This window comes from Monodelphis domestica, chromosome 7, assembly GCF_027887165.1.
Source record: "Monodelphis domestica isolate mMonDom1 chromosome 7, mMonDom1.pri, whole genome shotgun sequence".
Classification (NCBI taxonomy): Eukaryota; Metazoa; Chordata; class Mammalia; order Didelphimorphia; family Didelphidae; genus Monodelphis; species Monodelphis domestica.
This window is the reverse complement of record NC_077233.1, coordinates 271537906-271564031: the sequence shown is the minus strand read 5'-3', so window position 1 is coordinate 271564031 and position 26126 is coordinate 271537906. Positions and strand designations below refer to the sequence as shown.

At 35.4% G+C, this 26126-nt stretch overlaps 1 long non-coding RNA gene across 1 annotated transcript in view; it reads left to right on the top strand.

Annotated features, from left to right (window-relative positions):
* The window catches only part of LOC130455657 (uncharacterized), a 62736-nt gene that overhangs the window by 17733 nt on the left and 18877 nt on the right, over positions 1 to 26126 (top strand). The window contains exon 2 of the long non-coding RNA XR_008913766.1: positions 24225 to 24290. This is a non-coding gene — a long non-coding RNA (uncharacterized LOC130455657). The remainder of the gene's footprint in view (positions 1 to 24224; positions 24291 to 26126) is intronic.

Here is a 26126-nt window from a genome sequence, read left to right as displayed (position 1 = left end):
CAAAAACTAGCTAAGCCTGCTGGAGTTAAGTCTTAGGTTATTGTTGATATTACAACTTTGAACTAATTCTATTCTCTGGCTAACTAGAGGAAGGAGTCAGCATGTCAGGGAGGTTTATGATTTAGCATTGTGACTGAAAGTGAATCCACAGGGAAGGGAATAAATAATCATATAGCATCTACAATGGTTCCACTCCCTGTGCTTGGCACTTTTTGCAAATATTATTTCATTTGATCCTTACAACAAGCCTTTGAGATATGTGCTATTATACTCCCCATTTTATAGTTGAGGAAACTGAGGGCAGTGGTGTTAAGTACCTTGCCCAGGATCATAGAGCTAGTAGACTTATGAAATCATATTGGAACTCAGATCTTACTGACTCCTAACTTCAAGGAAGCTAGTTGACATAGTGGACAGACTGCCCGTCCTACAGTCAGGGGGACCTGGGTTCAAATTTGATCTCAGACTGTGTAAACTGTGTGATCCTGAGTGAGTTGCTTGACCCTGTTTGCCTCAGTTTTCTCATCTGTAAAGTGAGCTGGAGAAAGACATGGCAAACCATTCAAGTATCTTTGCCAGTAAAACCCCAAACGGGGTGATGAAGAGTCAGGCATGACTGAAAAATGACTCAAAACAGCAACTTCCTGACTCCAAGCCCAGCACTCTATCCATTGTTCTAACTTGCTGCCTTGAAGTTGGGATAACTGTTTAATAGGCTCCATAGATAAAAGGAGAATGAAGCAGGAGATTATATTTATATATACAAACATGTATATATAAAAATAAATAAAAATATAAAACACAGATACTTCCTGTATATAAGATGAACATAAATAAGCTGATAGAGATTTCATATATTATATATTGTTTTACAAACTGTTTATAAATTATCTATTTTTATCAAAATGAGGAGTGTTTTTTTATTCTAAGATGACTTCAGCTCTATTACTGATTAGTTCATTTTATCCTTGGGCTAAACATCTGCAACATTAATTTGTCAGGTAAGAATTATAGGGCAAAAAATTGGTTTTTTTTCAATCTATCTATGGTGCCGGCATATGTGTGCTTCACTCAGAAATTTGAAGATTTTATTATACTTTAAAGAAGCAACATGACATCTATCCTTTATCCCCCATTCCTAGAAGCCTGGTGGTAGGATCAGAAAAACCTGGATTCAAGGCTTCCCTTTGATACCTCCTATCCACCCAATCCTGGGCAAGCAGCTTAACCACTCAATGCCTCAGGCAACTCTAAAATTATAAATGACCGTTGTTACCCATCTGCATTGGCAAAGGAAGTTAGTTCCCCCACTAATAAAATGGATAAAATCTCACCTGAACTAGAAAAAAGAAAAAAAAAAACAAGCAAATGCCATATTACAATTTTCCTCCACTGTTAGTGTCAGATTCCAATTGATATTTCGTGAGCTTTGATTTTTACTTTTAATAAACCAGTGTGCCTTTAAGCAAAAAAATCTCAGGGCCAGCTTTCTGTCATAAAGAGAGAAAGAAGTAATCATTCTGAAGAAATTCCACAAAATACCACCTGAAAAGGGAAACAGTTTTGAAAGAAAACACATCATTAAAATGCTACCAAAGGGGACCTTGGAAATTAAAGAAACACATTCGAAAATAGAGATGTCTATTTTGCTTTTCATGTTTATGCCAACGAATGATATGAGAATGATATGAGAATGCTTAGGGAAGCTAATGAAGACGATAATATTTTCTTTTCTTTTTTACCCTTTCAGGAAAACAGGTCTGAATTTAAAATTTAGAATTCCATAGTATCTTTAGAGTGATTTTCTTCTTCTTCTTCTTCTTCTTCTTCTTCTTCTTCTTCTTCTTCTTCTTCTTCTTCTTCTTCTTCTTCTTCTTCTTCTTCTTCTTCTTCTTCTTCTTCTTCTTCTTCTTCTTCTTCTTCTTCTTCTTCTTCTTCTTCTTCTTCTTCTTCTCTTCTTCTTCTTCTTCTTCTTCTTCTTCTTCTTCTTCTTCTTCTTCTTCTTCTTCTTCTTCTTCTTCTTCTTCTTCTTCTTCTTCTTCTTCTTCTTCTTCTTCTTCTTCTTCTTCTTCTTCTTCTTCTTCTTCTTCTTCTTCTTCTTCTTCTTCTTTTTTGTAGAAAGGAGGGCTGTTACTCAAAGCAGTAAAAACTATTTTGGTTACATGATATTCTTCAGACTTATTCAAACCATTAGCAGGTCTCCAAGAAGAAGCTTATCATAATACCACTAATGTGTTGCTACTCTGTTTTGACTCACAACTACTCAGTAAACACCTACTTAATGCTCTAACATGTAATTCAGTATAACATGATTTGTTCCACTTCAAAGAACAAGTATTTAGGATTTTTTTCTTTTTCTAGTCTGATTTTCTTTAACTTCCTTTATCTGCCTTTCCTCATTTTAATCTTTTTTTTACATTTTTCTTTCCTAGGAAAAAAAGTTTATATTAGCCTTCATTTCATTTACAAAATCAGAATGGATTTTTCCATCTGATTCCGTATAATAATCTTAGAAGATTTGAAGGGCCATCTGCAATATACATTTGAGAAATCTAGATCTTGGTTTGCCTCTTAGCATCAAAGAATTTAAGATGTCATAGAAAATCTAACAGGTATCTCATTTTTTGGATCACGAACCCCCTTTGAATCTACACAGATTGTCAGAGGCAGAACAGAAATTAGAACTCAGACCTTGTGCCTTTGAGTTCAGTATTCTCCCCATTCCCCTGGAGTTGTGAGATGTTGCAGGTTACATGGATTGTTTTAATTTCAATTTCCTAATTTGCCATAGCAGTTGGTGCCTGGTAGGGTGAGGAGGGTTGGGGTGAGCACATCATTCATCAAGATTTTCCAGATTGCCTTTAGCTAAATTCAGGTGGCTCAGAGCTGAAGGACTGAAGTACTCTGGCATAAGCAAGCAGTTCCTTATTGATACTTTGGCTCTTGGATGATGGCAAAGGTCACGTGCATTAAGACTGGCTTCTGAAATAAAAAGAACTGCTCAATGCGTAGGCTTTAAAGAGACAATTTCCTCTCTCTCCTCCTTCCTCCAAATTGAGTCCTTCAGTCAATGCTAGCCATGCTGTGAGAGTTCTACATTCATTGCAAAGCAAATAATCACCTACTTCTTTGTTGGTCTTCTAATTGGAGAACCATCCTGGGCAACCCAGAGGCAGTGAAGCTACCAAATGAATCATTGTTACCTATTTCCTTAAATTTCTTTTCTCTGCTCTGAATGTTCTGCTCTGGCGAAGTAAGCCTTTCTTGGTTAATTTATAAGATGTACAAATGTCTCATTGTGTTCTAATATTGAGCCTGAGTTTCTAGATTGTTCTGAGCTAATTCCAGTCTATCAAAGCAAAGCAGAAAGAGGGGGTGATTTGTATAAGGATTCCAACTCAGATCCTTTAAGTCCAAAGCTAGGGTTCTTTTCACTATTCTAAGATCCCATTGTGTAAAGTTTTTATCACAAGATACATACACATGTGTCAAAGGTCTGAGCACACCCCCCAATATATGTAGAGTGAAATTACATCGGTCAATAAACATTTCTTAACTTGTTCAAAAATGCACCGAAGTTCTAGGTTCAAGAGGATATGTTTTCCTATACTCAAAAAGAATTTGATGCTCTAAGCTTGAGCTAAATTTTCCAAGAATTGTGTGTTACTTTGTGAATTACCATAATCAATAATTTAGCTTTTAAATGATCATTTATGATGTATTTAACAGCTCTTTGTAACACACCCCATAGCTACATGCAGGACTAAGTGGACCTTGTGCTCACATCATGCAGTTAGAATGGGAAGTGACCTTAGAAGTCAATGGCTCCAAGTCTCTCATATTATAGATAAGGAAATAGAGGTGAGGTAAATTCTCCAAGTTCACACAGATGGCTTGAGATTAATTTCAGGTTTAGTATCCTATCCACTATGCCATGCGGCTCCTGTATGCTTCTCAGGAGAGGAGTCCACCTGATCAACAATTAATCTGGTATAGATTGTCAAACAAAAAAACTGTCCTGCCCAGAGGGTAAGGTTATTAAAAAAAAACAGAATAAGAAATAATGCAAATTGAAAAGAAGGTGTGGGTGTCATGAATAGAAGCTGGACAACTGATTGGATATTGTAGGATGAGGGAAAAGAACAAGACAATTCAAAGGTATGGAGCTTTGGTGCCTAGAAGGATGCATGTGTTTTCAGTAGAAATAGTGAAATCAGGAAAAGGGTCAGTTGTTATGGGGTTTTGTTTGTTTGGTGGATAAAGGCTGAGGAGGGAAGATACTGTATTTAGTTTAGGCAAATTAGAGGGAAAGGATATCCATGGAGAGTTTTTGAAAATATAGGGCTGAGCTCAAGAGAGCTTGGAGTAGAGGTAGAGATGGACTACATAAATTTGCAGGTTATCTTCCTAGACATTGCAATTAAAATTTACTGTAGGACTGAACAAAATGAAGAGAGAGACAGAGAAGAACGAGAAAGCCTAAGAGAAGAGAGAGAGAACCTTGGGGACACTCACACTGAAGGTAAGGGAAGATGAAGTTGAAGCAGTGAAGGAAGCCAAAAAGAACCAATGTAGAAAGAGAGTCAGTATACAGCAGGGTTCTGAAAGGCAAAGAAGAGGGTATTGAAGAGGGGTTTGTCAAGAATGGCAAATGGCGCATAAAGCTCAAAGAGGATGAGGGCTGAGAAAAGACAATACCACTGCTTTTTCCTAATTTGTTGCCTATTGATATTGAGGGAATATTGTAAAAAGTTTCTTATCAGCTTCCTTGAAGTTATTCAAGGTTAGCCCTTTCCCTAGTCCAAGGTAGGTTATACAGAGATGACTTAATCTACTCCTGGAACATAGCTATTGGCTGGACCACCCTATTTTTATGTAGCTTTTATAGGCAAATCTCAAAGTCAATAAGGCAGCAATTTGGAGAGCTGACATGTTTTATTAGATCAGCACAGGATCTTATTGATACTAGTTATGTGCCATCTGAAACATTTATACAGGTCAGTTGGTGTTTATAGCAGTCATTATGTTGCTACTGAAGCACGGACTGTGGAGCTAAATGGTAAAGGTCATTCTGTGATTGTACAGCAAACTTTAACCACGTTTTCATTTTTTGAACATTTTTTGTTATTATTACCAGAATCTGTTTCTTTTTCTTTGTGGATAGTATGTTTCCTTAATAACTTCAAGAGAGGTTGAACAAACAAATTCTTATTCATCTAAACTCCTCTCCGAAAGCAGAAGGAAATTATAGTAGGGAGAGAGAAATCAGGAACTTCCAAAACTTGAGTACACTTTTCTAGATCACCGCAAGGGTTTTGTTTATGTCTGGACCTAAACTGGTCCATTCATTTTTTTAAAATGAGAAGTGTTTTTAAAATAAAATGTATTTATTTTTCTCTTTTCTTCCATATCCCTTTCATAATTGTAGAAAAAAGAAGACAACTAAAGCCCTTGTCACAAATACACATAGCTAAGAAAAACAAATTTCCCACATTGCCATGTTAAAAAAATGTATGTCTCAATCCACATCTTGAGTTCATTATCTGTCAGGAGTTGGAATCATGATTGGTCATTGCATTGATCAGCTTTTAAGTCTTTCAAGTGTTTTTCTTTACATTGTATTTATTGCATAAACTGTCCTGGTCATACTCTCTTCATTCCGCATCAATTCATTCAAATCTTCCCCATCTTTTTCATCATTTTAAAAAGTATAGATTGACCAGATGGTCAGTCCTTAAAATACAGTATTGGATCCACTATGGATTTATGTTATATAACCTCAACTTCCTGCTGCTAGGAAATTTTACTATAGCTTCCTTATCAACTTAATATCCTCCTCTCCATCAGTTTTTCTAAACTTTTTCATCCCATTTCAAGCCTACCAGAGATCCCCCTCCTCCAATTCTCTCAACTGGGAACTTTGCCTCAATTTTATAGAAAAAAATGAGGTCATTTTCCATGATGTCTCTTTCCCTCTCTTGCTCATTTCTTATCAGTCAGCTCCTTTTGCCACTTTATCTTCTTTCAACCCTGTTTCACATGATAAAGTAGCCCTATTCCTTACCAAGGTTAACTCTTCTAGTTGTTCAAAATTATCACATTCCATCATGTCTTCTCCAATAAATTTCTCTCTGTCATCCCTACTCTCTCTCTCTCTCTGTCTCTCTCTCTCTCTGTGTCTCTGTCTCTCTCTGTCTCTGTCTCTGTCTCTGTCTCTCTCTCTCTCTCTCTCTTTCTCTCTCTCTCTCTCCTCATTTCCTACTCCTTAGGACATACCCATGTCTCCACAATCTTGGAAAATCCTTTACATGACCCTTTTATCCACACTATTATTTTATTTTTCTTTTTGCCTTTGTAGCTAAACTCCATGAAAAAGTAAACTACAGTAGGCAACTATACTTTCTTTTTTCCCCACCCTTAACTCCTTACAATGTGGCTTCTAACCTTATCATTCCACATTCCATTCCCTCTTCAAAGTTTGTAACTATCTCTTAGTTGTCAAATTCAAAAGCGTTTTCTCAATGGTCATTGTCCTTGACCTCTTGACATCCTTTGACACTGATCATTCTCCTCTTTGATACTCTCTTCTCTTTAGGTTTTCAGGACCACTCACTCCCAGTTTTCCTGCCACCCATCTGGTTGTTCCTTCTCTTTCTCCATTGGATCCTCCTCTTGGTCCCTCTTCTGTTTTCCCTCTATGTTGCATCAATTCATACAGATGTTCCCAATTTTCTCTGAAACTGTGCATTTGTCATTTCTTATTGAACAGTAGTATTCCCTTACATTTATGTATCATTTGTTCATCTATTTCTCAATCAGTGGATACCCCATTTATTTCTAATTCTTTACCACTACAAAAAGAACTGCTGTAAATCATTTTGTACACACACACACACATACATATATGTATATATATATGTATATATATATATATATATATATCTTTTCCTTTTTCTTTGATCTCCTCAGAAGCATAAGGGTGTCACTGGGCCAAAGGGTGTGTATAAATTAGTAACTTTGAGGAAATAGTTCCAAATTGCTTTCCAGAATGACTAGACAAATTCCCAATTTTATTATTAATAATATATAATTATAATAAAATTTATTATATTTTTATTTTTACATAAAATATATAAAATAATGTAGTATAATACATTAATAGTTTTATTATTTTAATTTTTAGGTTTTTTATTTTTTAATTAATAATAAATGATAATATAAAACTATGAAAAAATAAATTATAAAATAAAATATATAATAATAATTAACATTAACGTTTTCCTGAAACTCCTCTAATATTTCTTATCTTCATTTTTGGTCAATGTTGCACATATGATGGGTGTGAAGTAGAATTTCAGAATTGCTTTCATTTACATTTCTCTAATTACTACTGATGTGGAATAATTTTTTCATATGGCTATTGGATTTCTCTACCCTTGAAAACTGCCTATTCATATTCTTTGACTATTTATCAATTGGGGAGCCTCATTCCTTATTAGCAGATTTAATGCATATTTGCCTGTAATTAACAGATTTCAAGCTATAAGAGACCTCAGAGACCATTTTCATTTTGCTGATGAGAAAACTGGGACATAAAGAGTTTAAATGAGCTGCCCATGGTCTTATGAATAGAATTGCATCTTAGAAGGGACCTCAGAAATAATCTAATTTCTCCTATACACAAGAAATCCCTCTACAACATCCTTGACAACTGAAAATTCTATTTCTTCCAAAATATCTGTAATGAGGAAGAATCTGCTACCAAAAGAACAGTTTATGCAAGAAAAGCATTGCAATGACAAAGAACGTTTAAAAATTTAGGAACTCTAATAAAAGCAATGGACTACTTTAAGAAAAAAAACACAACTCGACATCATAACAGGCATCATGTGGGATGGATCTCCCAAAGAAAATGCATGGACAGTGAATTTGCCACATGTTGGGGGTGGGGCTGAGGTCATCTTTTATGTCCATGTTGTAATGGATTCCCATCTTTCTCTTAAGCTATTCAGCAATCCAAGATATCAGCTTCTTCTATGATATGCCAGTGAGAATAGAAGGTGTAGGCAGATACCCCAGCAGGAATCAGGGGATCTGGAAAGCAAGTTTTCCTAAGAGATCATTTAGGTTTACATAGAGATGTACAACTGAAGACTGGCAATGGAGGAAGTATTTTATTTTTATTTTTTAAGTATCTATTTTTCAAATTGTTAACAGAGTGGTAGAGTACCTGGTAGCTCTAATTGTTTTTTTTTTCTTTACCTTAATTCAAGATCTGCCTCTATGCAAGTTCCAGTTACTGATCCTTGGTCATCGATTGTAAAAATAGAAGGAAGGTACCTAATCATCTAGTCAGCCCCCTAATTTTAGAGATTAGAAGTAGTTCAGTTGTGAGCCAACCAAAACAAGTCTAATTCTTCTTCCGTGTAGAAACTTTTTAGATACTTGAGCTATCTTTGTTGTACCTCTGAGTTCATCTTTTTTCTAGGCTAAACATCTTCAATTTCTTCAGCTCATATAATATAGTTCCCAATCTTCCCACTATACTAGTTGACCTCCTTTAGGTACTTGTCAATTTATTAACATTCATTTTAAAATGTGGCACTAAGAACTGAATGTAGTGGGACCAGAACAAGGTACCCTAGAATTTGGATCTAATGGAACCTAATATTAAATGAACAGTTTAGGCTGCCATATCACCCTGTTGACTCACATTGATACAAAGTCCACAAAGTCCCCAGATATTTTTTACAAAAACTGATATCTAGCCATGCCAACTAATACTGTACATTTAAAAATAAAGCGTCTGAGCAGACATTTAGCCCTCTGTAATAGAAATGAGACCTCACATGTAGCAAATTTTTAAACAAATTCAATGTTAAGCACAAATTGACAACTCCAAGGGGTTTATACAAAGATATTATCATGACAGCATTGAGTAATAACTTTCAGGTGTTCTCAGGGACAAATATTCCTAGTCCCCGTCCCTCAAACTGTTATATCTTGTTATCTTGTTAATCTTTCACTGCCATCAAAGGCAACCAATGTGTATGTTTTGACATTTCATCATAAGATACTAAAAATGTCCTTAGTGCTAAGCACTAATTTATAAAAATGGAAGAAAAAAACATTTTTTCTTAAGGTGCTCCTTTTCCCCCTCTCAGTATAAATTTTCAAAGGCTTAGACAGACCTGAAATTGACGAACCACTATATTGATTAAAAGTTAGCACTAATGCAGAAACATTGAAGTAGATGTAGACAGTGTGCTAATTGTAAGAAAGATCAGAGCCAGAGTCACTTCTCACCAACAGCTGCAACTATGACACATCCAAAATACTAGAACAGTAGCCCAACATTCAGTTCTCTCAAGATGGCATTTAAGATCTCTCAGGAATTCTTAAAACATCTTCCAGGAAATCTCTTCTTCATAGAATGAACATTAAACTCAGTTATCTTAAAATGTTTTTAGACTCATTTACAGAAAACAATGAACTTTCCAAATCTCAGGGAAAATCTCCTATTCGTCATTTCTGTGTATTTCACATAGAATCTCTCAAAGAAGTCATTTCACAAAATGTGAACATTTGGCACAGTAGCCAAAATCTCTTTGAGAGGAGCTAGTAAAATCAGGGTCCAGTTTCTCCAAGGACAAAAATCTTTTAGTTTCTGGAATATCAACTGTGGTACATAAGATCCACTTTCATATTATAGGCAATAAATAAACCACAATGCAATACATCAGATGACAGGATGGTTCAATTACTAATGGCCTAAATTACATTATAGGACATGATATAAGTATATATTACAGTGTACAGGGTACAGTCTTAAACTCTGGGAAGGAAAAAAAATGTATCTCTTGAGTTCATTCTTCTGCCCTTGTTTGAAATAATTCCCTCAATCCTAGAGAAAGTTTGGTTCTTGTACAAAGTGTCTTCTTCACCTTCTGAAGGTCTTTTCCAGTTTTAAAAGTTTAAAATTGGTAGTCTGTCTCTCTTCATCACTCTCCGAACTAATTATCCATCATTACTGCTTATTCTAACTCTCCTATGGACAATACATAGGTTCAGTGAATTACAGAGAGTCTCCATCATTCTCTAGGAATAACTCTACAAACTGGCAAGTTACCCAGGCACTTGGCAACTTGAGAGAGACTGGATTTCAACCTCTTTGATAACTTCTGGATTTCTTGAACTCCAAGTTTTTTCAGACAAATTCTTATTACCTTGCTACAGTTCTTGAAAATTTGATTGAGCATTGACACATCAGACATATTCTTGTTACCTTGCTACAGTTTTTGAAAATTAAATTGGGTATAATTGTTTTTCTGTTTTTTCCCTTAATACCTTTATATTCTGTCAGTATCATTTCTAAGATGTTCTTAGAAATGATTCTAGACATTCTAGACAAGACATTCTAGAAACATGTCAAGGGTTAAACAATGAGGATTAAATGACTTGCCCAAGATCACATAGCTAGGAAGTGTCTGAGGCCAAATTTGAACCTAGTTCCTCTCCACTATAGGCCTGGAATTGTATATGCTGTGCTACTACTTTTTAAAAATATTCAGCATAAACTATTCACATTTTTCTTCAAAAGAGAAGAGGATAGTTTTCACACTTATTTTTTTTGTGGTATGTAGATACAGATATTTTATTTTATTTTTATTTTTTTAATTAATTTAGTCAATTTAGAACATTATTTCTTGGTTGCAAGAATCACATTATTTCCCTCCCTCCCCTCCCCCCACACTCCCCGCAGCCAACTCACAATTTCATTGGGTATTACATGTGTCCTTGATCAGAACCCATTTCCATGTTTTTGGTGTTTGCATTAGGATGTTCATTTAGAGTCTCTCCCCAGTTATATTCCCTTAACCCATGTGTTCAAGCAGTTGTTTTTCTTCTGTGTTTCTACTCCCAACATTTTTCCTCTCAATGTGGATAGTGTTCTCTCTCATAAGTCCCTCAGAATTGTCCTGGGTCATTGCATTGCTGCTAGTAGAGAAGTCCATTACATTCGATTGTACCACAGTGTATCAGTCTCTGTGTATAACATTCCCCTGGTTCTGCTCCCTTCACTCTGCATCAATTCCTGGAGGTTGTTCCAGTTCACATGAAATTCCTCCACTTTATTATTCCTTTGGGCACAATAGTATCCCATCACCAACAGATACCACAATTGGTTCAGCCATTCCCCAATTGAAGGGCATCCCCTCATTTTCCAATTTTTGGCCACCACAAAGAGCGCAGCTATGAATATTCTTATACAAGTCTTTTTCCTTATTATCTCTTTGGGATACAAACCTAGCAGTGCTAGGGCTGGATCAAAGGGCAGACAGTCTTTTAGCACCCTTTGGGCATAGTTCCAAATTGCCCTCCAGAATGGTTGGATCAATTCACAACTCCATCAGCAATGCATTAATGTCCCAACTGTGCCACATCCCCTCCAGCATTCATTACTTTCCATTGCTGTCATGTTAGCCAATCTGCTAACAGAGTTGTTTTGATTTGCATCTCTCTGATTATAAGAGATGTAGAACACTTTTTCATGTACTTATTAATAGTTTTGATTTCTTTAACTGAAAATTGCCTATTCATGTCCCTTGCCCATTTATCAATTGGGAATTGTTTGCTTTTTTGTACAATTGATTTACCTCTTTATAAATTTGAGTAATTAGACCTTTGTCAAAGGTTTTTGTTATGAAGACTGTTTCCCAATTTGTTGGTTCCCTTCTAATTTTGGTTGCATTGTGTTTTTTTGTACTAAAACTTTTTAATTTGATAGAATCAAAATTATTCATTTTACATTTTGTGATTTTTTTCCAACTCTTGCTTGGTTTTAAAATCTTTCCTTTCCCAAAGATCTGACAAGTATACTATTATATGTTCACCTAATTTACTTATAGTTTCCTTTTTATATTCAAGTCATTCACCCATTCAGAGTTTATCTTGGTGTAGGATGTGAGGTGTTGATCCAAACCTAATCTCTCCCATACTGTCTTCCAATATTCCCAGCAGTTGTTATCAAATAGTGGGTTTTGGTCCCAAAAGCTGGGATCATTGGGCTTTTCATACACTGTCTTCCTGAGTTCACGTACCCCAAGTCTGTTCCACTGGTCCTCTTTTCTGTCTCTTAGCAAGTACCAAATTGTTTTGATGATCACTGCTTTATAGTATAGTTTGAGTTCTGGGACTGCAAGGCCTTTGCATTTTTTTTTCATTATTTCCTTGGATAGCCTTGATCTTTTGTTCTTCCAAATGAACTTTGTTATGTTTTTTTTTCTAATTCATTAAAAAATGTTTTTGGTAGTTCAATGGGTAGTTCAATAAATAAGTAAATTAATTTGGGCAGGATTGTAATTTTTATTTTTTTATTATGTTAGCTCATCTCATCCATGAGCAGTCGATGCTTTTCCAATGGTTTAGATCTAGTTTTAATTGTGTGGAGAATGTTTTGTAATTAAGTTCATATAGTTCCTGTGTTTGTCTTGGCAGATAGATTCCTAAGTATTTTATATTGTCTAGGGTGATTTTAAATGGAATTTCTCTTTCTAATTATTGCTGCTGAGATGTGTTGGAGTTATATTGAAATGCTGATGACTTATGTGGGTTTATTTTGTATCCTATAAGTTTGCTAAAGTTGTTGATTATTTCTCTAGGGTTCTCTTTAAGTAGACTATCATATCATCTGCAAAGAAGGATAGCTTGGTCTCCTCATTGCCAATTTTAATACCTTCAATTTCTTTTTCTTCTCTAATTGCTACAACTAGTGTTTCTAGTACAATGTTAAATAATAGAGGTGATAATGGACATCCTTGTTTCATTCCTGATTTTATTGGGAAGACTTCTAGTTTATCCCCATTGCAGATGATGTTTGCTGATGGTTTTAGATATATGTTTATTATTTTTTGGAAAGGCCCTTCTAGTCCTATGCTTTCTTGTGTTTTCAATAGGAATGAGTGTTATATTTTTTCAAAGACTTTTTCTGCATCTATTGAGATAATCATGTGATTTTTGTCAGTATGCTTATTAATATGGTCAATTATGTGAATGGTTTTCCTAATATTGAACCATCCTTGCATTCCTGGTATGAATCCTACCTGGTCATAGTGAATGACACTCCTGATCACTTGCTGGAGTCTTTTTGCTAGTATCCTATTTATGATTTTTGCATCTATATTCATTAAGGAGATTGGTATATAGTTTTCTTTCTCTGTTTTTGACCTGCCTTGCTTTTGGATCAGTACCATATTTATGTTGTAAAATGAATTTGGTAGAACTCCTTTTTTGCTTAATCTGTCAAATAGTTTGTATAATATTGGGCTTAGTTGTTCTTTGAATGTTTGATAGAATTCATTTGTGAATCCATCTGGACCTGGGGATTTTTCCTTAGGGAGTTCTTTGAGGGGTTGTTCAATTTCTTTTTCTGATATGAGGTTGTTTAGGTAATCTATGTATTCCTCTGTTAGTCTAGGCATTTTATATTTTTGTAAATATTAATCCATGTCACCTAGATTGCCATATTTATTGCCATGTAATTGGGCAAAATGATTTTTAATGATTGCCTTAATTTCCTCTTCATTAGAGGTGAGGTCTCCCTTTTCATCTTGGATACTGTCAATTTGGTTTTCTTCTTTTCTTTTTTTAATTAGATTGACCAGTACTTTGTCAATTTTATTTGTTTTTATCAAAGGACCAGCTTCTAGTCTTATTTATTAAACCAATACTTCTTTGACTTTCAATTTTATTAATTTCTCCTTTGATTTTTAGAATCTCTAATTTAGTTTTCATCTGAGGATTTTTAATTTGTTCACTTTCTAGTTTTTTAACTTGCATGCCCAATTCATTGACCTCTACCCTCTCTAATTTGTTAATATGTGAACTGAAGGACAGGAATTTCCCTAAGTATTCATTTGGCTGCATCCCATAGATTTTGAAAGGACATCTCATCATTGTCATTTTCTTCTATGAAGTTATTGTTTCTAGATTTGTTCTTTAACTAACCGATTTTGGAGAATCATGTTTAATTTCCAATCAATTTTTGATTTGCCTCTCCATGTGTCCTTACTAATTATTATTTTCATTGAATTGTGATCTGAAAAAGTTGCATGTATTATTTCTGCTTTTTTGCACTTGTTTGCAATGTTTTTATACCCTAATCCATGGTCAGTCTTTGTGAATGTGCCTTGTGCTGCTGAAAAGAAGGTATATTCCTATTTGTCCCTATTTATTTTTCTCCACGTATCTACTAACTCTAATTTTTTCTAAGATTTCATTCAGTTCTCTTACCTCTTTTTTACTTTTTTTTTGGTTTGATTTATCTAGTTCTTATAGAGAAAGGTTCAGGTCTTCCACTGGTATAGTTTTTCCATCTATTTCATCCTTGAGCTCCACTAGTTTCTCCTGTAGAAATTTGGATGCTATGCCATTTGGGGCATACATATTGAGTACTGATATTTCCTTATTATCTATATTGCCTTTTATTAGGATGTAATTACCTTCCCCATCTCTTTTAACTAGATCTATTTTTATTTTGTCTTTGTCAGAGATCATGATTGCGACCCTTGCCTTCTTTTTATCAGTTGATGCCCAATAGCTTTGGCTCCATCCTCTTACTTTGACCCTATGCATGTCTACCTTCCTCAAGTGTGTTTCTTATAGACAGCATATGGTAGGGTTTTGGATTCTAATCCACTCTGCTATTCACTTGCATTTTATGGGTGAGTTCATTCCATTCACATTCAGAGTTATGATTACCAGCTGGGTATTTCCCAGGATTTTGATTTCTACTCCTATTCCTTCCTTTTCTTCTTTCACTATTTCCTTCTACATCAATGTTTTGTTTTTAATCAGTCCCCCTAATTCCCACCCTTATTTTACTTCCCTTTCTACCCCCCCTCCCTTCTTATTCCCCTTAATTTCTTTACAGTCTTTTTAAACTATCCCCACCCTCTCCTTCCCTTGTACTGCTTCCCTTCCCACTAGTCCTTTTGTTACCCTTCTACTTCTCCATAGAGCGCAAATCAATTCTCTGCCCCAATGGTTTGGATTGTTCTTCCCTCTTCGAGTCAATTTCAATGCACATAAGAGTTGAGTATTTCCTATCCCCAACCTCTTTAGCCTTCCAGTGTTTTGATATTCTCCCCTTTCCCACCATGAGCTTCTTTGTGACATATAAATGTATCCCCATTTGTTTCATTTCCCATTTCTTTTAGTATTAACCTCTTTTTTAGCTCTAGTTGTATATAAATATACACACACACATATATATGTATTTATGCATATATGTATATATCTATATACATATTTATGTCTTGGCATTTCATCCTATACAGTTTGTCACTGTTCCCTCTAAGTGTAATTCTTCTAGCTGCCCAGGTGATGATAACAATTTTTAAGAGTTACCAATGACCTCTTTTCTTATAGGGATAGATATTTTAACTTATTGGATCTCTTTAAAAAAGGGTTTTTTTGTTTTGTTTCATTTTTCTTTTTTCCCTCTTTTTTAATTACCTTTTGATGATTCTCTTGAGTTCTGTGCTTGAGCATCAAATTTTCTGTTCAGGTCTGGTCTTTTCTTTACAAATGCTTGAAATTCTTCTATTTTCTTAAATTACCATACTTTCCCAGGTAAGAATATAGTCAGTTTTGCTGGGCAATTGATTCTTGGTTATAGACCTAGTTCCCTTGCTTTCTGGAATATCATATTCCATGCCTTTTAGTCCTTCATAGCAGATGCAGCCAGATCCTGTGTTATCCTCACTGTGCTTCCATGGTATCTGAATGATTTGGCAGCTTGTAATAATTTTTCCTTGGTCTGATAGTTCTTGATTTGGCTATAACATTCCTGGTTGTTATCTTTTGGGGATTAAGTACATGAGATATTCTAGAATATTTTGTTCTAGACTATCAGGGCATTTTTCTTGGATAATTTCCTGTAGTATGATGTCCAGGCTTTTTCTTTTGTGATGGTCTTATGGTAGACTAATGATTCTTAACTTGTCTCTCCTGGAACGATTTCCTAAATCTTCTGTTTTGTGAATGAGATGCTTCATATTTTCCTCATTTTATTAATTCTTTTGATTTTGTTTTATAGTGTCCTGATGCCTTGTGAAGTCACTTGTTTCTAGTTGTATTCTGGTTCTTAAAGACTGGATTTCATCCTTGGCTTTTTGGTCATCTTTCTCCTTCTGGTCTGATTTCCTTTGGAGGTCAGCTTTCATCCTCTTTGCCTCATCTTTCATCTCCCTTGTCTCATTTTCAAGCTGGTATATTTTGGTTTTCAAGACACTATTTTCTTGTTTTAGTTCAAGTGCCTCTGTTTCCAGATGACTTATCTTAGTTTTTAAGTTCTTTTCCCAGTTGTCTTCAGCCTCTCTTGATTGTATTTTGAATTGTATTTTGAGTTCTTCCAGAGCCTGTATACAATTTGCTGGGGTTTCTGTTTTTTTTTTTTTTTTGCTTGGGGGGGGGGACAATATAGAGTGTCTCCAATGCTGCAACTGCTGCCCACTCTGTGCTCTGTTTCTTCTCTATCTGTTTCTCCACTGCCTATGTTGGACACTATGAGGCTGGCACAGCTTTGCTTGGAAGGTACTCCCTCAAGACCAGCACCTTTGCCTGCCCAGAGGTTCTAGCTGCCACTGGAGGCTTAGCACTGTAGGTGGGGGAGGGGTCCCAGTACCTTCCTTCTTCCTTCCCCTTAAACCAGAGTGTTCTCGAATTCTGGATTTAGGGGGCATACCTTTTAAGTTGAGTCCATCAGGAGGGTTCCTCAGCTCTGTCTTGTTGTTAGGTTTGATTTTCATTCCCCTAAGAGCATTTAGTTTGTAATCAATCGGAAAGGAAGGGTTTTCAGAAGTCCAAACATTTACTGCCTCTACACCACCACCTTGACTCCTCCCCTTTCACACTTCTTAATGGCATCTTCTTCCCTCTTTGGCCAATAAAATCAGATTCTTCCTAACACTAGAGCTCGCTCTTAGCTCACATATCTAAAGTCATTCCTGTGTTTCCATGGCCAAAGTAAATATCTATTTGGTCATAAAAAAGTTGGGGGTTTTTTGCCACCAGGTACAGGGGATCATTTAGAGTCAGAATAAATACTAGATTACATAATTCTAACTTCTGAAATTTTAACAGTCATCTTCTAGGTAATGGAATCTGTGTGGACTAACTTCATTTCCTTGTTTGTTGGCTTGTATTATTTTTCACTTTCCTTCATTTGTCATTTGTTCTCTCCACTAATAGTCAACAGAGAGCTGAAGCAAAGAGTTGGTTTAATGGAAAAAAATTCACATATGTGGTTGGTTTCCTGTCTTATGGATGTCTCAGACTTTTACCTACACTTCTTATATAGTCATCCCAAATTCACAGTCTTCACTCCTTTTTTCCTATAATTTTTATAATTGTTTAACTAGAGTTTGGGCATCATATGACTTTCAGGATAGAGAATTCTCTGTAAGAAGTTCTCTGTAGTCTCAGTTTCCATGTCTGTAAAATAAGAAAAATAATAGCACCCACCTCCCAGGATTGTTGTGAAATCACATGAAGTAATATTTGTAAAGTGTTTAGAATAGTGACTGTTAAAAATTGTTTCTGTGTGTAATTGGGGAAAATAATTATTTTTTATTTAAATTAATTAATTAAAAATTTTAATTAAATTATTTTCAGATTTGTGATTAACATGTGATCAGGAAAAAGTTTTTAAAAAGATAGATAGTACATTACAGTAAACAACTTAATATTTTTCCTGTCATCTATATTGTTATTATAAACAGGTCAAATTGACTTATTTTTTCTAAAATTAACTTTGTAACATATATGTGTGTACGTGTTTGTGTGTTTGTGTGTGCATTTATGCAGATGTGTATATTGGGAGGTGAGAGGAGGCAAATTATTTATTTCTTCTATGATTGACCATGAGAACTTAGCTTTCTCTATACTTAAATCTTTAAAAAAATAATGGGGATGGGGATAAAAATCAGACACAAGAGTGGACTCAGCCTAAACTGAAATGGAGACTAATTCCGAAATGGAGTCACATATTGAGGAAAAGAAAATACAGAGGTCTCCTTCCCTTTGTTTCCACCACTCTCACAACAACCATTTGAGGTATATTCCACAAGGAGTAGTATTCATAGTTTAAAGATGAGGCCCAGAAGTTAAGTGATTTGTCCATGGTCATAAATCTCTTAAGAGATGGAGACAGAATTTTAATCTAATTCTTCCTGTCTCCAAATTCATCATTCAATTCACTATAATATGCCATTTCTCAAGGCTGTACTTGGTTATGATGAAAAAATAGTAAATGTTGAATCTGAGACATGAGAGAAAATCCTTTATTGGAAGCCCAAAATGTGTACTGGGTACCTTAATAATTGTTGTGCTTAATAATTGTTAACCCTTTAGTAAAAAAACAGGATAAATATAAAACAGCCCAAGAAAAACTTAAGTAGTGTGTTTGCTTGACTCAATTCTAATGTGTCATTGTTTTAATTGTCTAATAAAAGAATTTTAGTTTTCTGTGAGCAATTTCTTAATTAATCACTAGAGGGTGATCCAATAGACTTAATTCTGTTGTTTGTTTGTTTGTTTTTTGAGTCACTAAGACTTATATAAGGCATAACCATCTTCTAATAGCCTAATAAAATTCTTAATGGCCAAGAGAAGAAACTTGTGCTTTCAAAAGTCTAGGCATTGATGCATCAGTACCTAACTAGGAAGTTCCATTTTTAAAATCGAAAATAAAGATTCTAATTTAGACTAAGAAATTCAATGATATTTCCTTGAACATTAAAATAGTAAATGCTTTAACTACCTAAGTAAAAGCTCTTTACTCTTTTAGGTCACTCATCTCCAAGATGGAGAGTGTAGAATAACATTTTATATAGCACCTACTAGGTGTCCAACACCATACTAAGCACTTTTTACAAAATTATCTCATTTAATCCTCTCAACAACTCTGTGAAGCATGTGCTGTTATTATCTCCACTTGATAGTTGAGGAAATGGAAGCAGCCAGAAGTTAAGTGACTTTCCTTCTCCAGGATCCCACAGTGGATTAGCATCTGAGACTGAATTTGACTCCAGACCCAATCTTTTATCCACTGAGTCATCAATTGTCTCTTCCCCAGGGCTTGAATAGATTCAACACTCAATATGTTTTAATCACAGAGTTTATTGAATATACCATGCAATGAAAAGGATACTAGACCAAACACTTCTGTGTGGAGATAGTTGCCAAAGACTATTTTTTTCCCCTAATTCTTTCGTGAATTACCTCCAAGCTATTGGGATGGGAACGTCCTAATTAAAATCAATTGTGGCTTCTGGAAAAGGAAAGGATGAAAGGAATTTAATATCCATGAATTAATTCAATTTTATGGACTAAGAGGACAAAGAGGAAAAGATGGTATTTCTCCAACTTACCAAACACACAGAAGTCAAATTATTTGCTACATCTCATGGTTAGAGGGAAATACCAATGGTAATTCTGATTTTTGCTGCTCAGTTCATTAATGGACACTATTGAAAGTTCTAGTAACAAGAGTAGAGGACCATAACAAACAAGAAAAAAAGGGGCATAAAGTAGAGCATTTTCTAATCCTACTGGGTGACCCCTGGTCCCATAGCAAACACAGTACAGGCAGCCTTTGGGTAGAGCACCAGTTTGGCCTGAATCAGGTCCCACAATATTTGGGATTGGATCAGTGACCTCATAGCTGACTTTGTGGTTCAAGTGAGGAAAGGTGATTTGAAGAAGAGAAGGAGGAGAAGCTTTAGGTTATTGGAGAGCTGGATAACAGAGCCTGGCATCCTGGGGTCACTTCTCTTTTGGCAGCATATAGAGAGATCATTTTCTCTGTGGGATATCTAGGCTACAGGCAAGCTCAATTCCACTAGAAAGTTTTATCATTTCTAATCTGTTTATCTCCCTCTGTGAATCCTTTTTTGGGCCCTTAGGATTACCACAGAGATGAGCAGGGCTATAGCAGATAAATAGTTTAAGTTTGTCCATGTCTACTTCACTCTTCATCTTTCCTCTCAGTTCTCTCTCTCTTTCTCCCTCTCTCTCCCTCCCTCCCTTCCTCTCTTTCCCTCTCTCTCTCTCTCTCTCTCTCTCTCTCTCTCTCTCTCTCTCTCTCTCTCTCTCTCTCTCTCTCTCTGTCTCTCTCTCTCTCTGTCTCTCTCTGTCTCTCTCTGTCTCTCTCTCTGTCTCTCTGTCTCTCTCTCTCTCTCCCTTCCCCCCCTTCTCTCAAATACTATCATTCTGTCTTCCTAATTTTTGGAGGTCTCACCTTAGGCTAATCTCCAGGTCTTGTCCTTTTACAGTCCCTTCTCCCCAAATACCAGCTGTGGGAAGAACAGCATATGTACTCCCTACTGGTCAGGCTAGTTTTCCTCTAAAAGGCAGTAAAAATCTTCAAGACTTAATTTGTCCAGAGGACTAAGGCTTTAACCATTGGCATAATTTCCTGGTTGCCTAACTATAAAAGCCTAGTGCATAAGAAGACGAGTGTTCCTTAGATTGTATGGAGACTCCACTATCATAAATGAGTGAACAAATGGATGAAATAAAGCATTTTGAAGCATTTACTATATTCTAAGCCCTGAGGATAAAAATGGGAAAAGACAACCCTGGCTGTAAAAGAGTTCCCATTCAATGAGTGGGACAATATGTATGGAAGGTTTCAATGATAAATTAGATAGAAAAATCCTCTCCTTCTTAGGATACAGCAGAAAAGCAAATGATAATGCCCCTTAATGTCATTTCCTCCAATAAAATCATATCAGTCTTTGATGTTGAACCATTTTACTAGTGCCAAGGACTTTGGTGGTGAGAGTTTTCTTTCCTGTCATCAGGAATCATGGCTGTAGTACCCCCAGGAGCAGGTGCCAGGTTGCATCTTTACAGGGGTTGCTTTCTAGGATGATGAATGATGACAGCATTGGGCTGGAAATATTTCCATTTGCAAGGTTCTTTTTTATAATAAAGATATTTTATTACACATAATACCAAATTTCTACATGTATCCAAAGTTATATGATACAAATTGTCTCCTTCCCTCCCTTCCCTACACCCTCCCAGAGATGGCAAGCAATACAGTCTGGATTATACATGTATTATCATGCAAAATATATGTCCATATTTTTCATTTTTGTAAAACAATAAATATATAAAAACCCAAACCCCCAAAATGAAACCCAGATAAACTTAAGTGAAAAATTTCATGCATGCTTTGATCTGCATTCCAACTCCAACAATTCTTTCTCTGAAGATAGATACCATTCTTTGTCATAAATTCCTCTGAATTGTACTGAATCATTGTATTGTTGGGAGTAGCTAAGTCTATCACAATTGATCATTCTACAATATTGATGTTACTATGTACAATGTTCTCCTGGTTCTGCTTATTTCACTATGCATCAGTTCATGTAGTTTTTTCCAGCTCTTTATGAAATCATCCTGTTTATCAGTTCTGATAGCACAGTAGTATTTCATCATCATTATATACCACAATTTCTTCAGCCATTCCTGAAATTGATGGATATCCCTTCAAATTTCCAATTCTTTGCCACCACAAAAAGACTAGCTATAAATACTTTTGAAAAAGTAGGGTCTTTCTTCTCCCTTTTTTATCTCTTTGGGATACAGAACTAATAGTGATATTATTAGATCAAATTGTTTTATAGCCCTTCAGGCATAGTTCCTTATTGTTCTCCATAACTGCTGGATCAGTTCACAATTCCACCAGCAATGTATTACTGTCCCAATTTTGCCACACCTCCTCCAACATTTTATCTCTTTCCTTCATCCTTATACTGGCCAATCTGATAGGTGTGAGGTGGTACCTCAGAATTGTTTTAATTTGCATTTCTCCAGTCAAGAATGATTTAGAACATTTTTATATGATTATTAATAGTTTTGATTTCTTCATCTGAAAACTGTTTATTTATATCTTTTGACCATTTATCAAGTGGAGAATGACTTTCATTCTTATGAATTTGACTTATTTCTCTATATATTTGAGAAATTAGACCTTTATCAGAGAAATTTGTTATAAAATTTTTCCCCAGTTTGTTGTTTCCCTTCTAATCTTGGTTACATTGATTGAACAAAAACTTCTCTCTCTCTTGTTTGGTCATAAAATTTTCCCTTCTCCACAGATCTGACAGATAAATTATTCTATGTTCCCCTAATTTAGTATATATATTTATATAATTTATATCACCCTTAATGTCTAAATTGTATACCCATTTTTTACCTTACCTTAGTATAGGGTGTGAGAATTTGGTCTATACCTAATTTTTGCCATTCCATTTTCCAGTTTTCCCAGCCGTTTTTGTCAAATAGTGAGTTCTTATCCAAAGCAGGGATCTTTGGGTTTATCAATCACTAGATTGCTAAGGTCACTTAACCCTAATCTATTCCATTGATTCACCATTCTATTTCTTAGCCAGTACCATATTATTTTGATGATTACTGCTTTATAATACTCCCAAGGCTCTTCAGTTCAATATCCTGGGCTGTCTCCAATAAGATTGAGGGGAGATAGTGGTAAAGGTAGTGGTTTTAGTCTCACTTTCCTGGTGCATTTCTGGCTTTTTTCTCTCAAAGTACCTTGCTGCTTCAGCTAGACTGTCTTGCCTACCCCATGGGTGGTAGTTGATCAGCAATTATTGAAGATGATTGGTCTCTTTTCCATAGGAGCTACTTCTCCAGGTGATGGGTTTGAGGGGTCATGTAAGTCACTCCTTCCTTCCTTCCTTCCTTCCTTCCTTCCTTCCTTCCTTCCTTCCTTCCTTCCTTCCTTCCTTCCTTCCTTCCTTCCTTTTCTCTTTCTTTCTTTCTCTTTCTTTCTTTCTTTCTTTCTTTCTTTCTTTCTTTCTTTCTTTCTTTCTTTCTTTCTTTCTTTCTTTCTTTCTTTCTTTCTTTCTTTCTTTCTTTCTTTCTTTCTTTCTTTCTTTCTTTCTTTCTTTTTTAAATTATAGTTTAAACTATAATCTTTTGATTCTAGGGGAGTAGTTTTTTTGTCATAAGTCTTTTGGATTCAACACACCTGTTTAACTCAGCACAAGCACACTTCATCTTATTGCACTTTGCTTTGTTGTACTTCACAGATTTTGCATTTTTATAAACTGGAGGTTTGTGGCAACCTTGTATCAAGCAAGTCTATTGACACCATTTTCCCAAAAGCATTTGCTCACAGCATATCACTGTAACATTTTGGTAATTCTTGCATTACTTCACTTTTTTTTCATTTAATTATTCCTATTATAGTGATTTATGATCAGTGATTATGTCACTATTGTAATTGTATTGAGGAGTCATGAACTAGGTCCCTAAAAGACAATGAATTTAAAATAATTTTGTGTATGTTCTAACTGCTCCACCCATTGGGCTGTTCCCTATCTCTTTCCCACTCTTTCGGTCTCCCTATTTCCTGAGACACAACAATATTGAAATTAGGTCATTTAATAACCTGATAATGACCCCTAACTGCTTAAGTGGAAAGAAGAGTCAATAGATCCAGCAAATTTCATTGTCCTCTTATTTGCCACAGACACCCCAATCTTCAGCAATAACCAACCTGATTAATCAGCAACCATCATCAAGACAAGATCCTTGACCAGCAAAAAGATTCCACCTCACTAAAGGCTTAAATGATGGCTAACATTTTTAGTGATAAAGAATTTTAATTAAAGTATTTATATTGTTAAGACAATATTATTGTATAATTTAATTTAATGTAAACATAGCTTTTCTATGCACTGGGAACCAAAAAAAATGTGTGACTCACTTTATTGCAATAATTGCTTTTTTTTGCATGGGTCTGGAACCCAACCCACAGTATCTCTAAGGTATGCCTGAGGAGGCATCTAAGAATCCATATCTCCATTTGGAAACGAAGGGAGTTGAATTCAGCTGAACCAGTACTTAATTCTTGTTAAATATTCTTTGGCTGCTACTTTAAAGTCAATGTCTTTCTGTTATGTTTTAGATTATTTATGAATTTTTTATTTTAGTCTCTACTCTGAACTACCCCACTAGTTTAAATCAGGCCTGAATCATAGTATTAATTTTATCAAGGTAGAATTAGATCAGAATGACCTCTTCACTGATCTTGAGGTTGAAGTGAGAAAAAGATAATATGGAGGAAATTTGTAAAGAATCAAATATTGGAATCTGAACTCCGGTGGCCATTTCCCTTCTGACAGCATTTGGAAAGATCAACTTTTCCCTGGGACAGAGAAAGACCCCACTGATCCAATGGGGTTAGTCTGGTAAGTATTAAAATATGATAACATGGAGGACACAGACACCGGGAGAATATTCTCTGACTCTAGCTGATGTTTATAGGAAAATTAGATAACTATCATAAGGAAAATAAAAGTAAAATGTCTACTTATTCAGCAAAGAGAGAAAGAGGTTCACTTTTTATGAACCATAACTGGAGGGCAAAGGGACCATTCATGAACTTAAGGAAAACAAAAATGAAAAGTAAAATACTGAGGATAGCAGCATTTGTTCATTGTCACTACTTTATACTGAGAGATTCATGGCATTACCTACCACATGGACTGAATAACCAAGGCTTGGTATTTGGTACCTCCAAAAAAAGAAAGAAATAGAGCCTGAGATTTCTGGTGGTCAGTTCAGTGGTTGCTTATCTTCATAATTTTATGGCTTAATAAGTTTTTCTGGTTCTGCTCACTTCACTCTGTGTTAGTCTATCTTGCCAAAAACAGAGTTATAAAATTCTATTGTATTTCTATACCATAATTTGTTTAATAGAGTACCAAGAGTGACAAAAAATGGAAAATTATGAGCAAATGTGAAAGTTCTAAAAATTATATCATCAGTTATGATTCTAGAAGAGATGCAGAATGATAAATACATTTTCAGATGCAGAAAATGTATGGATTTGTTTGAATAACTACACGTAACTCTCACAAGGAATACTTTTATTTGGTGGGGGGAGTGGCAAAGAAGTAAAAAAATAATTGTAGCAATACCAAAAAATGGAAGAGCTTCAATATATATATAGTTAAAGGTGGAAAAAAGTTCTAAAGGCAATGTGTAAAAATATACACACATACACACATCAGTGTGTATATTTTGTTTGTACACATACACAAGAATATATATATTAGAGCTATCATGTAAAATTTGTAATACAAAAAACCCAAGAAGTTCATTATGAACATTAAAGGAGTCATATAAGTCCTCATTTATGTTCGCTGTATTTCTGTATGTTCCTATTTATTGATTTTGTCAAGTTCATAATTAAAGGTGGAATATTAAAAGGAAATTATTTTGACAACAGTGTGTAGGATGGCTTGGAGTGAGGAGAGACTTGAGTCAGGGAGACTAATTAGAAGCCTATAATAATAATAATAATAATTCATATGGAGGGAAGGAGCGAGAGTTCTCATAAAATGCCCTCATTGTTTTTGGTGAAGTATAAGGCCAGGCTTTTGGCTCACCACTCTAGCCCCTACTTCACGTGGCTATGAAATTAATCTTCCTCAAGTGCAGATCTGACAGGGTCAACCTCTGACCCCCTCATCTTCCACTCATTAAACTCCAGCGACTTCCTATCATCTCCAGCATCAAATATTAAATCCTCTGCTTCACGTTTAAAACTCTTCATAAACTGACTCCTTGCTACCTTTCAGGTCTTTACACCTCATTCCCTTCTACGTATTCTGTGATCTAGTCATACGACTCTTCTTGCTGTTCCTTACACAAGACCCTCTATGTAGTCAGTTGTCTTCCTCTTGATTATTCCCCATTTACTCTCTCTATATCTTGGTTGTACAGAGTTATTTTATGTTGTCTCCCATATTAGATTGTGAGCTCCTTGGGACTCAGGACTGCTTTTTGGGGGATTTTGGCTGTTCTTTGTATCATCAGTACTTACCACAATGCTTGGCACATAGTAGGTGCTCAAGAAAGGTTGATGACTTAAGAGTAGGAGGAAGGGGAAGTTTAAGAGGTCTATTTAGAACAGCTGCTGAAATGGATTAGGGAGGAGTAAAAGGATCATCTGTCTGAGGTGAAGGTCCTGTAGAGATTAGATGATGTGGTAGTTAATGAATAATAACTGTGAAAACAAT